Genomic DNA, 12,271 nt, shown 5'->3' with positions numbered 1-12,271 from the left:
GTTCATTGGCAGCAGGGGCCCGGTTCATTGGCAGCCGGGGCCTGGTTTATTGGCAGCCGGGGCCCGGTTCATTGGCAGCAGGGGCCCGGTTCATTGGCAGCAGGGCCCGTGTCATTGGCAGCAAGGGCCCGGTTCATTGGCAGCTGGGGCCCGGTTCATTGGCGGCCGGGGCCCGGTTCATTGGCAGCAGGGCCTGTGTCATTGACAGCAGGGGCCCGGTTCATTGGCAGCAGGGCCTGGTTCATTGGCAGCAGGGCCCGTGTCATTGCTGGCCCGTGTCATTGGCAGCAGGGCCCGTGTCATTGGCAGCATGGGACCGGTTCATTGGCAGCCGGCGCCCGGTTCTTTGGCAGCCGGGGCTCGGTTCATTGGCAGCAGGGGCCCGGTTCATTGGTAGCAGGGGCCCGGTTCATTGGCAGCAGGGCCCGTGTCATTGGCAGCAAGGGCCCGAGTCATTGGCAGCTGGGCCCGTGTCATTGGCAGCAGGGCCCCGGTTCATTGGCAGCAGGGGCCCGGTTCATTGGCAGCAAGGCCCGGTTCATTGGCAGCAGGGCCCGGTTTATTGGCAGCAGGGCCCGTGTCATTGGCAGCAAGGGCCCGTGTCATTGGCAGCAGGGCCCGTGTCATTGGCAGCAGGGCCCGGTTCATTGGCAGCAGAGTCCCGGTTCATTGGCAGCAGGGCCTGTGTCATTGGCAGCAGGGGCCCAGTTCATCAGCAGCAGAGGCCCGGCTCATTGGCAGCAGGTTCCCGGTTCATTGGCAGCAGGGCCCGTGTCATTGGCAGCAGGGGCCCGGGTTCATTGGCAGCCGGCGGGGCCCGGTTCATTGGCAGCAGGGCCCGTGTCATTGGCAGCAGGGCCCATGTCATTGGCAGCAGGGCCCGGTTCATTGGCAGCAGGGGCCCGGTTCATGGGCAGCTGGGGCCCGGTTCATGGGCAGCTGGGGCCCGGTTCATTGGCAGCAGGGGCCCGGTTGATTGGCAGCAAGGGCCTGTATCATTGGCAGCAGGTCCCGGTTCATTAGCAGCAGGGCCCGTGTCATTGGCAGCAGGGGCCCGGTTCATTGGCAGCCGGGGCCCGGTTCATTGGCAGCTGGGGTCCGGATCATTGGCGGCCGGGGCCCGGTTCATTGGCAGCAGGGCCTGTGTCATTGGCAGCAGGGGCCCGGTTCATTGGCAGCAGGGCCGGTGTCATTGGCAGCAGGGCCCGTGTCATTGGCAGCAGGGCCCGTGTCATTGGCAGCAGGAGACCGGTTCATTGGCAGCCGGGGCCCGGTTCATTGGCAGCCGGGGCCCGGTTCATTGGTTGGCAGCAGGGCCCGTGACATTGGCAGCAGGGGACCGGTTCATTGGCAGCCGGGGCCCGGTTCATTGGCAGCCTGGGCCCGGTTCATTGGTAGCAGGGGCCCGGTTCATTGGCAGCAAGGGCCCGAGTCATTGGCAGCAGGGCCCGTGTCATTGGCAGCAGGGGCACGGTTCATTGGCAGCAAGGCCCGGTTCATTGGCAGCAGGGCCCGGTTCATTGGCAGCAGGGCCCGTGTCATTGGCAGCAAGGGCCCGTGTCATTGGCAGCTGGGCCCGTGTCATTGGCAGCAGGGGCCCGGTTCATTGGCAGCAAGGCCCGGTTCATTGGCAGCAGGGCCCGGTTTATTGGCAGCAGGGCCGTGTCATTGGCAGCAAGGGCCCGTGTCATTGGCAGCAGGGCCCGTGTCATTGGCAGCAGGGCCCGGTTCATTGGCAGCAGAGTCCCGGTTCATTGGCAGCAGGGCCTGTGTCATTGGCAGCAGGGGCCCAGTTCATCAGCAGCAGGGGCCCGGCTCATTGGCAGCAGGTTCCCGGTTCATTGGCAGCAGGGCCCGTGTCATTGGCAGCAGGGGCCCGGGTTCATTGGCAGCCGGCGGGGCCCGGTTCATTGGCAGCAGGGCCCGTGTCCTTGGCAGCAGGGCCCGGTTCATTGGCAGCAGGGGCCCGGTTCATGGGCAGCTGGGGCCCGGTTCATGGGCAGCTGGGGCCCGGTATATGGGCAGCTGGGGCCCGGTTCATTGGCAGCAGGGGCCCGGTTGATTGGCAGCAAGGGCCTGTATCATTGGCAGCAGGTCCCGGTTCATTGGCAGAAGGGCCCGTGTCATTGGCAGCAGGGCCTGTGTCATTGGCAGCAGGGGACCGGTTCATTGGCAGCCGGGGCCCGGTTCATTGGTTGGCAGCAGGGCCCGTGACATTGGCAGCAGGGGACCGGTTCATTGGCAGCCGGGGCCCGGTTCATTGGCAGCCTGGGCCCGGTTCATTGGTAGCAGGGGCCCGGTTCATTGGCAGCAAGGGCCCGAGTCATTGGCAGCAGGGCCCGTGTCATTGGCAGCAGGGGCACGGTTCATTGGCAGCAGGGGCACGGTTCATTGGCAGCAAGGTCCGGTTCATTGGCAGCAGGGCCCGGTTCATTGGCAGCAGGGCCCGTGTCATTGGCAGCAGGGCCCGTGTCATTGGCAGCAAGGGCCCGTGTCATTGGCAGCAGGGCCCAGGTCATTGGCAGCAGGGGCCCGATTCATTGGCAGCAGGGCCCGATTCATTGGCAGCCGGGGCCCGGTTCATTGGCAGCAGGGTCCCGGTTCATTGGCAGCAGGGCCTGTGTCATTGGCAGCAGGGCCCGTGTCATTGGCAGCCGGGGCCCGGTTCATTGGCGGCCGGGGCCCGGTTCATTGGCAGCATGGCCTGTGTCATTGGCAGCAGGGGCCCAGATAATTGGCAGCTGGGCCCGATTCATTGGCAGCCAGGGCCCGGTTCATTGGCAGCAGGGTCCCGGTTCATTGGCAGCAGGGCCTGTGTCATTGGCAGCAGGGCCCGTGTCATTGGCAGCCGGGGCCCGGTTCATTGGTGGCCAGGGCCCGGTTCATTGGCAGCAGGGGCCTGGTTCATTGGCAGCAAGGGCCCGTGTCATTGGCAGCAGTACCCGTGTCATTGGCAGCTGGGGCCCGGTTCATTGGCGGCCGGGGCCCGGTTCATTGGCAGCAGGGCCTGTGTCATTGGCAGCAGGGGCCCGGTTCATTTACAGCAGCAGGGCCCGGTTCATTGGCAGCCGGGGCCCGGTTCATTGGCAGCAGGGGCCGGTTCATTGGTAGCAGGGGCCCGGTTCATTGGCCGCAGGGCCCGTGTCATTGGCAGCAAGGGCCCGAGTCATTGGCAGCTGGGCCCGTGTCATTAGCAGCAGGGCCCGGTTCATTGGCAGCAGGGGCCCGGTTCATTGGCAGCAAGGGCCCGTGTCATTGGCAGCAGGGGCCCGGTTCATTGGCAGCAGGGGCCCGGTTCATTGGCAGCAGGGGCCCGGTTCATTAGCAGCAGGGCCCGTGTCATTGGCAGCAGGGGCCCGGTTCATTGGCAGCCGGGGCCCGGTTCATTGGCAGCTGGGGTCCGGATCATTGGCGGCCGGGGCCCGGTTCATTGGCAGCAGGGCCTGTGTCATTGGCAGCAGGGGCCCGGTTCATTGGCAGCAGGGCCCGTGTCATTGGCAGCAGGGCCCGTGTCATTGGCAGCAGGGCCCGTGTCATTGGCAGCAGGGGACCAGTTCATTGGCAGCCGGGGCCCGGTTCTTTGGCAGCCTGGGCCCGGTTCATTGGTAGCAGGGGCCCGGTTCATTAGCAGCAGGGCCCGTGTCATTCGCAGCAAGGGCCCGAGTCATTGGCAGCTGGGCCCGTGTCATTGGCAGCAGGGCCCCGGTTCATTGGCAGCAGGGGCCCGGTTCATTGGCAGCAAGCGGTTCATTGGCAGCAAGGCCCGGTTCACTGGCAGCAGGGCCCGGTTTATTGGCAGCAGGGCCCGTGTCATTGGCAGCAAGGGCCCGTGTCATTGGCAGCAGGGCCCGTGTCATTGGCAGCAGGGCCCGGTTCATTGGCAGCAGAGTCCCGGTTCATTGGCAGCAGGGCCTGTGTCATTGGCAGTAGGGCCTGTGTCATTGGCAGCCGGGGCCCGGTTCATTGGCAGCTGGGGCCCGGTTCATTGGCGGCTGGGGCCCGGTTCATTGGCAGCATGGCCTGTGTCATTGGCAGCAGGGGCCCAGATTATTGGCAGCAGGGGCCCGGTTCATTGGTAGCAGGGGCCTGGCTCATTGGCAGTAGGGCCCGTGTCATTGGCAGCAAGGGCCCGTGTCATTGGCAGCAGGGCCCGTGTCATTGGCAGCAGGGGCCCAGTTCATTGGCAGCAGGGGCCCGGTTCTTTGGCAGCAGGGCCCGTGTCATTGGCAGCAAGGCCCGTGTCATTGGCAGCAGGGGCCCAGTTCATCAGCAGCAGGGGCCCGGCTCATTGGCAGCAGGTTCCCGGTTCATTGGCAGCAGGGCCCGTGTCATTGGCAGCAGGGGCCCGGGTTCATTGGCAGCCGGGGCCCGGTTCATTGGCAGCAGGGCCCGTGTCATTGGCAGCAGGGACCATGTCATTGGCAGCAGGGCCCGGTTCATTGGCAGCAGGGGCCCGGTTCATGGGCAGCTGGGGCCCGGTTCATGGGCAGCTGGGGCCCGGTTCATTGGCAGCAGAGGCCCGGTTGATTGGCAGCAAGGGCCTGTATCATTTGCAGCAGGTCCCGGTTCATTGGCAGCAGGGCCCGTGTCATTGGCAGCAGGGCCCGTGTCATTGGCAGCAGGGGACCGGTTCTTTGGCAGCCGGGGCCCGGTTCATTGGCAGCCGGGGCCCGGTTCATTGGTTGGCAGCAGGGCCCGTGTCATTGGCAGCAGGGGACCAGTTCATTGGCAGCCGGGGCCCGGTTGATTGGCAGCCGGGGCCCGGTTCATTGGCAGCAGGGGCCCGGTTCATTGGTAGCAGGGGCCCAGGTCATTGGCAGCAGGGCCCGTGTCATTGGCAGCAAGGGCCCGAGTCATTGGCAGCAGGGCCCGGTTCATTGGCAGCAGGGCCCGGTTCATTGGCAGCAGGGGCCCGGTTCATTGGCAGCAGGGGCCCGGTTTATTGGCAGCAGGGGCCCGGTTCATTGGCAGCCGGGGCCCGGTTCATTGGCAGCCGGGGCCCGGTTCATTGGCAGCAGGGGCCCGGTTCATTGGCAGCAGGGCCCGTGTCATTGGCAGCAAGGGCCCGGTTCATTGGCAGCCGGGGCCCGGTTCATTGGCAGCTGGGGCCCGGTTCATTGGCGGCCGGGGCCCGGTTCATTGGCAGCAGGGCCTGTGTCATTGACAGCAGGGGCCCGGTTCATTGGCAGCAGGGCCTGGTTCATTGGCAGCAGGGCCCGTGTCATTGCTGGCCCGTGTCATTGGCAGCAGGGCCCGTGTCATTGGCAGCATGGGACCGGTTCATTGGCAGCCAGCGCCCGGTTCTTTGGCAGCCGGGGCTCGGTTCATTGGCAGCAGGGGCCCGGTTCATTGGTAGCAGGGGCCCGGTTCATTGGCAGCAGGGCCCGTGTCATTGGCAGCAAGGGCCCGAGTCATTGGCAGCTGGGCCTGTGTCATTGGCAGCAGGGCCCCGGTTCATTGGCAGCAGGGGCCCGGTTCATTGGCAGCAAGGCCCGGTTCATTGGCAGCAGGGCCCGGTTTATTGGCAGCAGGGCCCGTGTCATTGGCAGCAAGGGCCCGTGTCATTGGCAGCAGGGCCCGTGTCATTGGCAGCAGGGCCCGGTTCATTGGCAGCAGAGTCCCGGTTCATTGGCAGCAGGGCCTGTGTCATTGGCAGCAGGGGCCCAGTTCATCAGCAGCAGGGGCCCGGCTCATTGGCAGCAGGTTCCCGGTTCATTGGCAGCAGGGCCCGTGTCATTGGCAGCAGGGGCCCGGGTTCATTGGCAGCCGGCGGGGCCCGGTTCATTGGCAGCAGGGCCCGTGTCATTGGCAGCAGGGCCCATGTCATTGGCAGCCGGGCCTGGTTCATTGGCAGCAGGGGCCCGGTTCATGGGCAGCTGGGGCCCGGTTCATGGGCAGCTGGGGCCCGGTTCATTGGCAGCTGGGGCCCGGTTCATTGGCAGCAAGGGCCTGTATCATTGGCAGCAGGTCCCGGTTCATTGGCAGCAGGGCCCGTGTCATTGGCAGCAGGGCCCGTGTGATTGGCAGCAGGGGACCGGTTCATTGGCAGCCGGGGCCCGGTTCATTGGCAGCAGGGGCCCGGTTCATTGGTTGGCAGCAGGGCCCGTGACATTGGCAGCAGGGGACCGGTTCATTGGCAGCCGGGGCCCGGTTCATTGGCAGCCTGGGCCCGGTTCATTGGTAGCAGGGGCCCGGTTCATTGGCAGCAAGGGCCCGAGTCATTGGCAGCAGGGCCCGTGTCATTGGCAGCAGGGGCACGGTTCATTGGCAGCAGGGGCACGGTTCATTGGCAGCAAGGCCCGGTTCAGTGGCAGCAGGGCCCGGTTCATTGGCAGCAGGGCCCGTGTCATTGGCAGCAGGGCCCGTGTCATTGGCAGCAAGGGCCCGTGTCATTGGCAGCTGGGCCCGTGTCATTGGCAGCAGGGCCCCAGTTCATTGGCAGCAGGGGCCCGGTTCATTGGCAGCAAGGCCCGGTTCATTGGCAGCAGGGCCCGGTTTATTGGCAGCAGGGCCCGTGTCATTGGCAGCAAGGGCCCGTGTCATTGGCAGTAGGGCCCGTGTCATTGGCAGCAGGGCCCGGTTCATTGGCAGCAGAGTCCCGGTTCATTGGCAGCAGGGCCTGTGTCATTGGCAGCAGGGGCCCAGTTCATCAGCAGCGGGGGCCCGGCTCATTGGCAGCAGGTTCCCGGTTCATTGGCAGCAGGGCCCGTGTCATTGGCAGCAGGGGCCCGGGTTCATTGGCAGCCGGCGGGGCCCGGTTCATTGGCAGCAGGGCCCGTGTCATTGGCAGCAGGGCCCATGTCATTGGCAGCAGGGCCCGGTTCATTGGCAGCAGGGGCCCGGTTCATGGGCAGCTGGGGCCCGGTTCATGGGCAGCTGGGGCCCGGTTCATTGGCAGCAGGGGCCCGGTTGATTGGCAGCAAGGGCCTGTATCATTGGCAGCAGGTCCCGGTTCATTGGCAGCAGGGCCAGTGTCATTGGCAGCAGGGCCCGTGTCATTGGCAGCAGGGCACCGGTTCATTGGCAGCCGGGGCCCGGTTCATTGGCAGCCGGGGCCCGGTTCATTGGTTGGCAGCAGGGCCCGTGACATTGGCAGCAGGGGACCGGTTCATTGGCAGCCGGGGCCCGGTTCATTGGCAGCCTGGGCCCGGTTCATTGGTAGCAGGGGCCCGGTTCATTGGCAGCAAGGGCCCGAGTCATTGGCAGCAGGGCCCGTGTCATTGGCAGCAGGGGCACGGTTCATTGGCAGCAGGGGCACGGTTCATTGGCAGCAAGGCCCGGTTCATTGGCAGCAGGGCCCGTGTCATTGGCAGCAGGGCCCGTGTCATTGGCAGCAAGGGCCCGTGTCATTGGCAGCAGGGCCCAGGTCATTGGCAGCAGGGGCCCGATTCATTGGCAGCAGGGCCCGATTCATTGGCAGCCGGGGCCCGGTTCATTGGCAGCAGGGTCCTGGTTCATTGGCAGCAGGGCCTGTGTTATTGGCAGCAGGGCCCGTGTCATTGGCAGCCGGGGCCCGGTTCATTGGCGGCCGGGGCCCGGTTCATTGGCAGCATGGCCTGTGTCATTGGCAGCAGGGGCCCAGATAATTGGCAGCAGGGCCCGATTCATTGGCAGCCGGGGCCCGGTTCATTGGCAGCAGGGTCCCGGTTCATTGGCAGCAGGGCCTGTGTCATTGGCAGCAGGGCCCGTGTCATTGGCAGCTGGGGCCCGGTTCATTGGTGGCCAGGGCCCGGTTCATTGGCAGCAGGGGCCTGGTTCATTGGCAGCAAGGGCCTGTGTCATTGGCAGCAGTACCCGTGTCATTGGCAGCTGGGGCCCGGTTCATTGGCGGCCGGGGCCCGGTTCATTGGCAGTAGGGCCTGTGTCATTGGCAGCAGGGGCCCGGTTCATTTACAGCAGCAGGGCCCGGTTCATTGGCAGCCGGGGCCCGGTTCATTGGCAGCAGGGGCCGGTTCATTGGTAGCAGGGGCCCGGTTCATTGGCCGCAGGGCCCGTGTCATTGGCAGCAAGGGCCCGAGTCATTGGCAGCTGGGCCCGTGTCATTAGCAGCAGGGCCCGGTTCATTGGCAGCAGGGGCCCGGTTCATTGGCAGCAAAGGCCCGTGTCATTGGCAGCAGGACCCGGTTCATTGGCAGCAGGGGCCCGGTTCATTGGCAGCAGGGCCTGAACCGGGCCCCAGGGCCCGTGTCATTGGCAGCAAGGGCCCGAGTCATTGGCAGCTGGGCCCGTGTCATTGGCAGCAGGGACCGGTTCATTGGCAGCAGGGGCCCGGTTCATTGGCAGCAAGGGCCCGTGTCATTGGCAGCAGGACCCGGTTCATTGGCAGCAGGGGCCCGGTTCATTGGCAGCAGGGCCTGATTCATTGGCAGCCAGGGGCCCGATTCATTGGCAGCCAGGGGCCCGATTCATTGGCAGCAGGGTACCGGTTCATTGGCAGCAGGGCCTGTGTCATTGGCAGCAGGGCCCGTGTCATTGGCAGCCGGGGCCCGGTTCATTGGCAGCCGGGGCCCGGTTCATTGGCGGCCGGGGCCCGGTTCATTGGCAGCATGGCTTGTGTCATTGGCAGCAGGGGCCCAGATTATTGGCAGCAGGGGCCCGGTTCATTGGTAGCAGGGGCCCAGTTCATTGGCAGTAGGGCCCGTGTCATTGGCAGAGAGGGCCCGTGTCATTGGCAGCAGGGCCCGTGTCATTGGCAGCAGGGCTCGGTTCATTGGCAGCAGGGGCCCGTGTCATTGGCAGCAGGGCCCGTGTCATTGGCAGCAGGGGCCCAGTTCATCAGCAGCAGGGGCCCGGCTCATTGGCAGCAGGGCCCGGTTCATTGGCAGCAGGGCCCGTGTCATAGGCAGCAGAGGCCCGGTTCATTGGCAGCCAGGGCCCGGTTAATTGGCAGCAGGGCCTGTGTCATTGGCAGCAGAGCCCGGTTCATTGGCAGCAGGGTCCCGGTTCATTGGCAGCAGGGCCCTTTTCATTGGCAGCAGGGCCCGTGTCATTGGCAGCCGGGGCCCGGTTCATTGGCAGCTGGGGCCCGGTTCATTGGCGGCCGGGGCCCAGTTCATTGGCAGCATGGCCTGTGTCATTGGCAGCAGGGGCCCAGATTATTGGCAGCAGGGGCCCGGTTCATTGGTAGCAGGGGCCCGGTTCATTGGCAGTAGGGCCCGTGTCATTGGCAGCAGGGGCCCAGTTTATTGGCAGCAGGGCCCGTGTCATTGGCCGCAGGGGCCCGGTTCATTGGCAGCAGGGCCCGGGGCCCGGTTCATTGGCAGCATGGCCTGTGTCATTGGCAGCAGGGGCCCAGATTATTGGCAGCAGGGGCCCGGTTCATTGGTAGCAGGGGCCCAGTTCATTGGCAGTAGGGCCCGTGTCATTGGCAGAGAGGGCCCGTGTCATTGGCAGCAGGGCCCGTGTCATTGGCAGCAGGGCCCGGTTCATTGGCAGCAGGGGCCCGTGTCATTGGCAGCAGGGTCCGTGTCATTGGCAGCAGGGGCCCAGTTCATCAGCAGCAGGGGCCCGGCTCATTGGCAGCAGGGCCCGGTTCATTGGCAGCAGGGCCCGTGTCATAGGCAGCAGAGGCCCGGTTCATTGGCAGCCAGGGCCCGGTTAATTGGCAGCAGGGCCTGTGTCATTGGCAGCAGAGCCCGGTTCATTGGCAGCAGGGTCCCGGTTCATTGGCAGCAGGGCCCTTGTCATTGGCAGCAGGGCCCGTGTCATTGGCAGCCGGGGCCCGGTTCATTGGCAGCTGGGGCCCGGTTCATTGGCAGCTGGGGCCCGGTTCATTGGCGGCCGGGGCCCAGTTCATTGGCAGCATGGCCTGTGTCATTGGCAGCAGGGGCCCAGATTATTGGCAGCAGGGGCCCGGTTCATTGGTAGCTGGGGCCCGGTTCATTGGCAGTAGGGCCCGTGTCATTGGCAGCCGGGGCCCAGTTCATTGGCAGCAGGGCCCGTGTCATTGGCCGCAGGGGCCCGGTTCATTGGCAGCAGGGCCCGTGTCATTGGCAGCAGAGGCCCGGTTCATTGGCAGCCAGGGCCCGGTTCATTGGCAGCCGGGGCCCGGTTCATTGGCAGCAGAGCCCGGTTCATTGGCAGCAGGGTCCCGGTTCATTGGCAGCAGGGCCCGTGTCATTGGCAATAGGGCCCGTGTCATTGGCAGCCGGGGCCCGGTTCATTGGCGGCCGGGGCCCGGTTCATTGGCGGCCGGGGCCCGGTTCATTGGCAGCATGGCCTGTGTCATTGGCAGCAGGGGCCCAGATTATTGGCAGCAGGGGCCCAGTTCATTGGTAGCAGGGGCCCGGTTCATTGGCAGTAGGGCCCGTGTCATTGGCAGCATGGGCCCAGTTCATTGGCAGCAGGGCCCGTGTCATTGGCCGCAGGGGCCCGGTTCATTGGCAGCAGGGGCCCGGTTCATTGGCAGCAAGGGCCTGTGTCATTGGCAGCAGGGGCCCGATTCATTGGCAGCAGGGCCAGATTCATTGGCAGCCGGGGCCCGGTTCATTGGCAGCAGGGTCCCGGTTCATTGGCAGCAGGGCCCTTGTCATTGGCAGCAGGGCCCGTGTCATTGGCAGACGGGGCCCGGTTCATTGGCAGCTGGGGCCCGGTTCATTGGCGGCCGGGGCCCAGTTCATTGGCAGCATGGCCTGTGTCATTGGCAGCAGGGGCCGGGTTCATTGGTAGCAGGGGCCCGGTTCATTGGTAGCAGGGGCCTGGCTCATTGGCAGTAGGGCCCGTGTCATTGGCAGCAAGGGCCCGTGTCATTGGCAGCAGGGCCAGTGTCATTGGCAGCAGGGGCCCAGTTCATCAGCAGCAGGGGCCCGGCTCATTGGCAGCAGGTTCCCGGTTCATTGGCAGCAGGGCCCGTGTCATTGGCAGCAGGGGCCCGGGTTCATTGGCAGCCGGGGCCCGGTTCATTGGCAGCAGGGCCCGTGTCATTGGCAGCAGGGCCCATGTCATTGGCAGCAGGGCCCAGTTCATTGGCAGCAGGGGCCCGGTTCATTGGCAGCAGGGGCCCAGTTAATTGGCTGCAGGGGCCCGGTTCATTAGCAGCAGGGCCCGTGTCATTGGCAGCAGGGGCCCGGTTCATTGGCAGCCGGGGCCCGGTTCATTGGCAGCTGGGGTCCGGATCATTGGCGGCCGGGGCCCGGTTCATTGGCAGCAGGGCCTGTGTCATTGGCAGCAGGGGCCCGGTTCATTGGCAGCAGGGGACCAGTTCATTGGCAGCCGGGGCCCGGTTCTTTGGCAGCCTGGGCCCGGTTCATTGGTAGCAGGGGCCCGGTTCATTGGCAGCAGGGCCCGTGTCATTCGCAGCAAGGGCCCGAGTCATTGGCAGCTGGGCCCGTGTCATTGGCAGCAGGGCCCCGGTTCATTGGCAGCAGGGGCCCGGTTCATTGGCAGCAAGCGGTTCATTGGCAGCAAGGCCCGGTTCATTGGCAGCAGGGCCCGGTTTATTGGCAGCAGGGCCCGTGTCATTGGCAGCAAGGGCCCGTGTCATTGGCAGCAGGGCCCGTGTCATTGGCAGCAGGGCCCGGTTCATTGGCAGCAGAGTCCCGGTTCATTGGCAGCAGGGCCTGTGTCATTGGCAGCAGGGCCTGTGTCATTGGCAGCCGGGGCCCGGTTCATTGGCAGCTGGGGCCCGGTTCATTGGCGGCCGGGGCCCGGTTCATTGGCAGCATGGCCTGTGTCATTGGCAGCAGGGGCCCAGATTATTGGCAGCAGGGGCCCGGTTCATTGGTAGCAGGGGCCTGGCTCATTGGCAGTAGGGCCCGTGTCATTGGCAGCAAGGGCCCGTGTCATTGGCAGCAGGGCCCGTGTCATTGGCAGCAGGGGCCCGGTTCATTGGCAGCAGGGGCCCGGTTCTTTGGCAGCAGGGCCCGTGTCATTGGCAGCAGGGGCCCAGTTCATCAGCAGCAGGGGCCCGGCTCATTGGCAGCAGGTTCCCGGTTCTTTGGCAGCAGGGCCCGTGTCATTGGCAGCAGGGGCCCAGTTCATCAGCAGCAGGGGCCCGGCTCATTGGCAGCCGGGGCCCGGTTCATTGGCAGCAGGGCCCGTGTCATTGGCAGCAGGGCCCATGTCATTGGCAGCAGGGCCCGGTTCATTGGCAGCAGGGGCCCGGTTCATGGGCAGCTGGGGCCCGGTTCATGGGCAGCTGGGGCCCGGTTCATTGGCAGCAGGGGCCCGCTTGATTGGCAGCAAGGGCCTGTATCATTGGCAGCAGGTCCCGGTTCATTGGCAGCAGGGGCCCGGTTCATTGGCGGCCGGGGCCCGGTTCATTGGCAGCATG

Source organism: Lissotriton vulgaris, unplaced genomic scaffold, assembly GCF_964263255.1.
Source record: "Lissotriton vulgaris unplaced genomic scaffold, aLisVul1.2 SCAFFOLD_525, whole genome shotgun sequence".
In the NCBI taxonomy this organism is placed as follows: domain Eukaryota; kingdom Metazoa; phylum Chordata; class Amphibia; order Caudata; family Salamandridae; genus Lissotriton; species Lissotriton vulgaris.
This window is presented reverse-complemented; position numbering follows the sequence as displayed.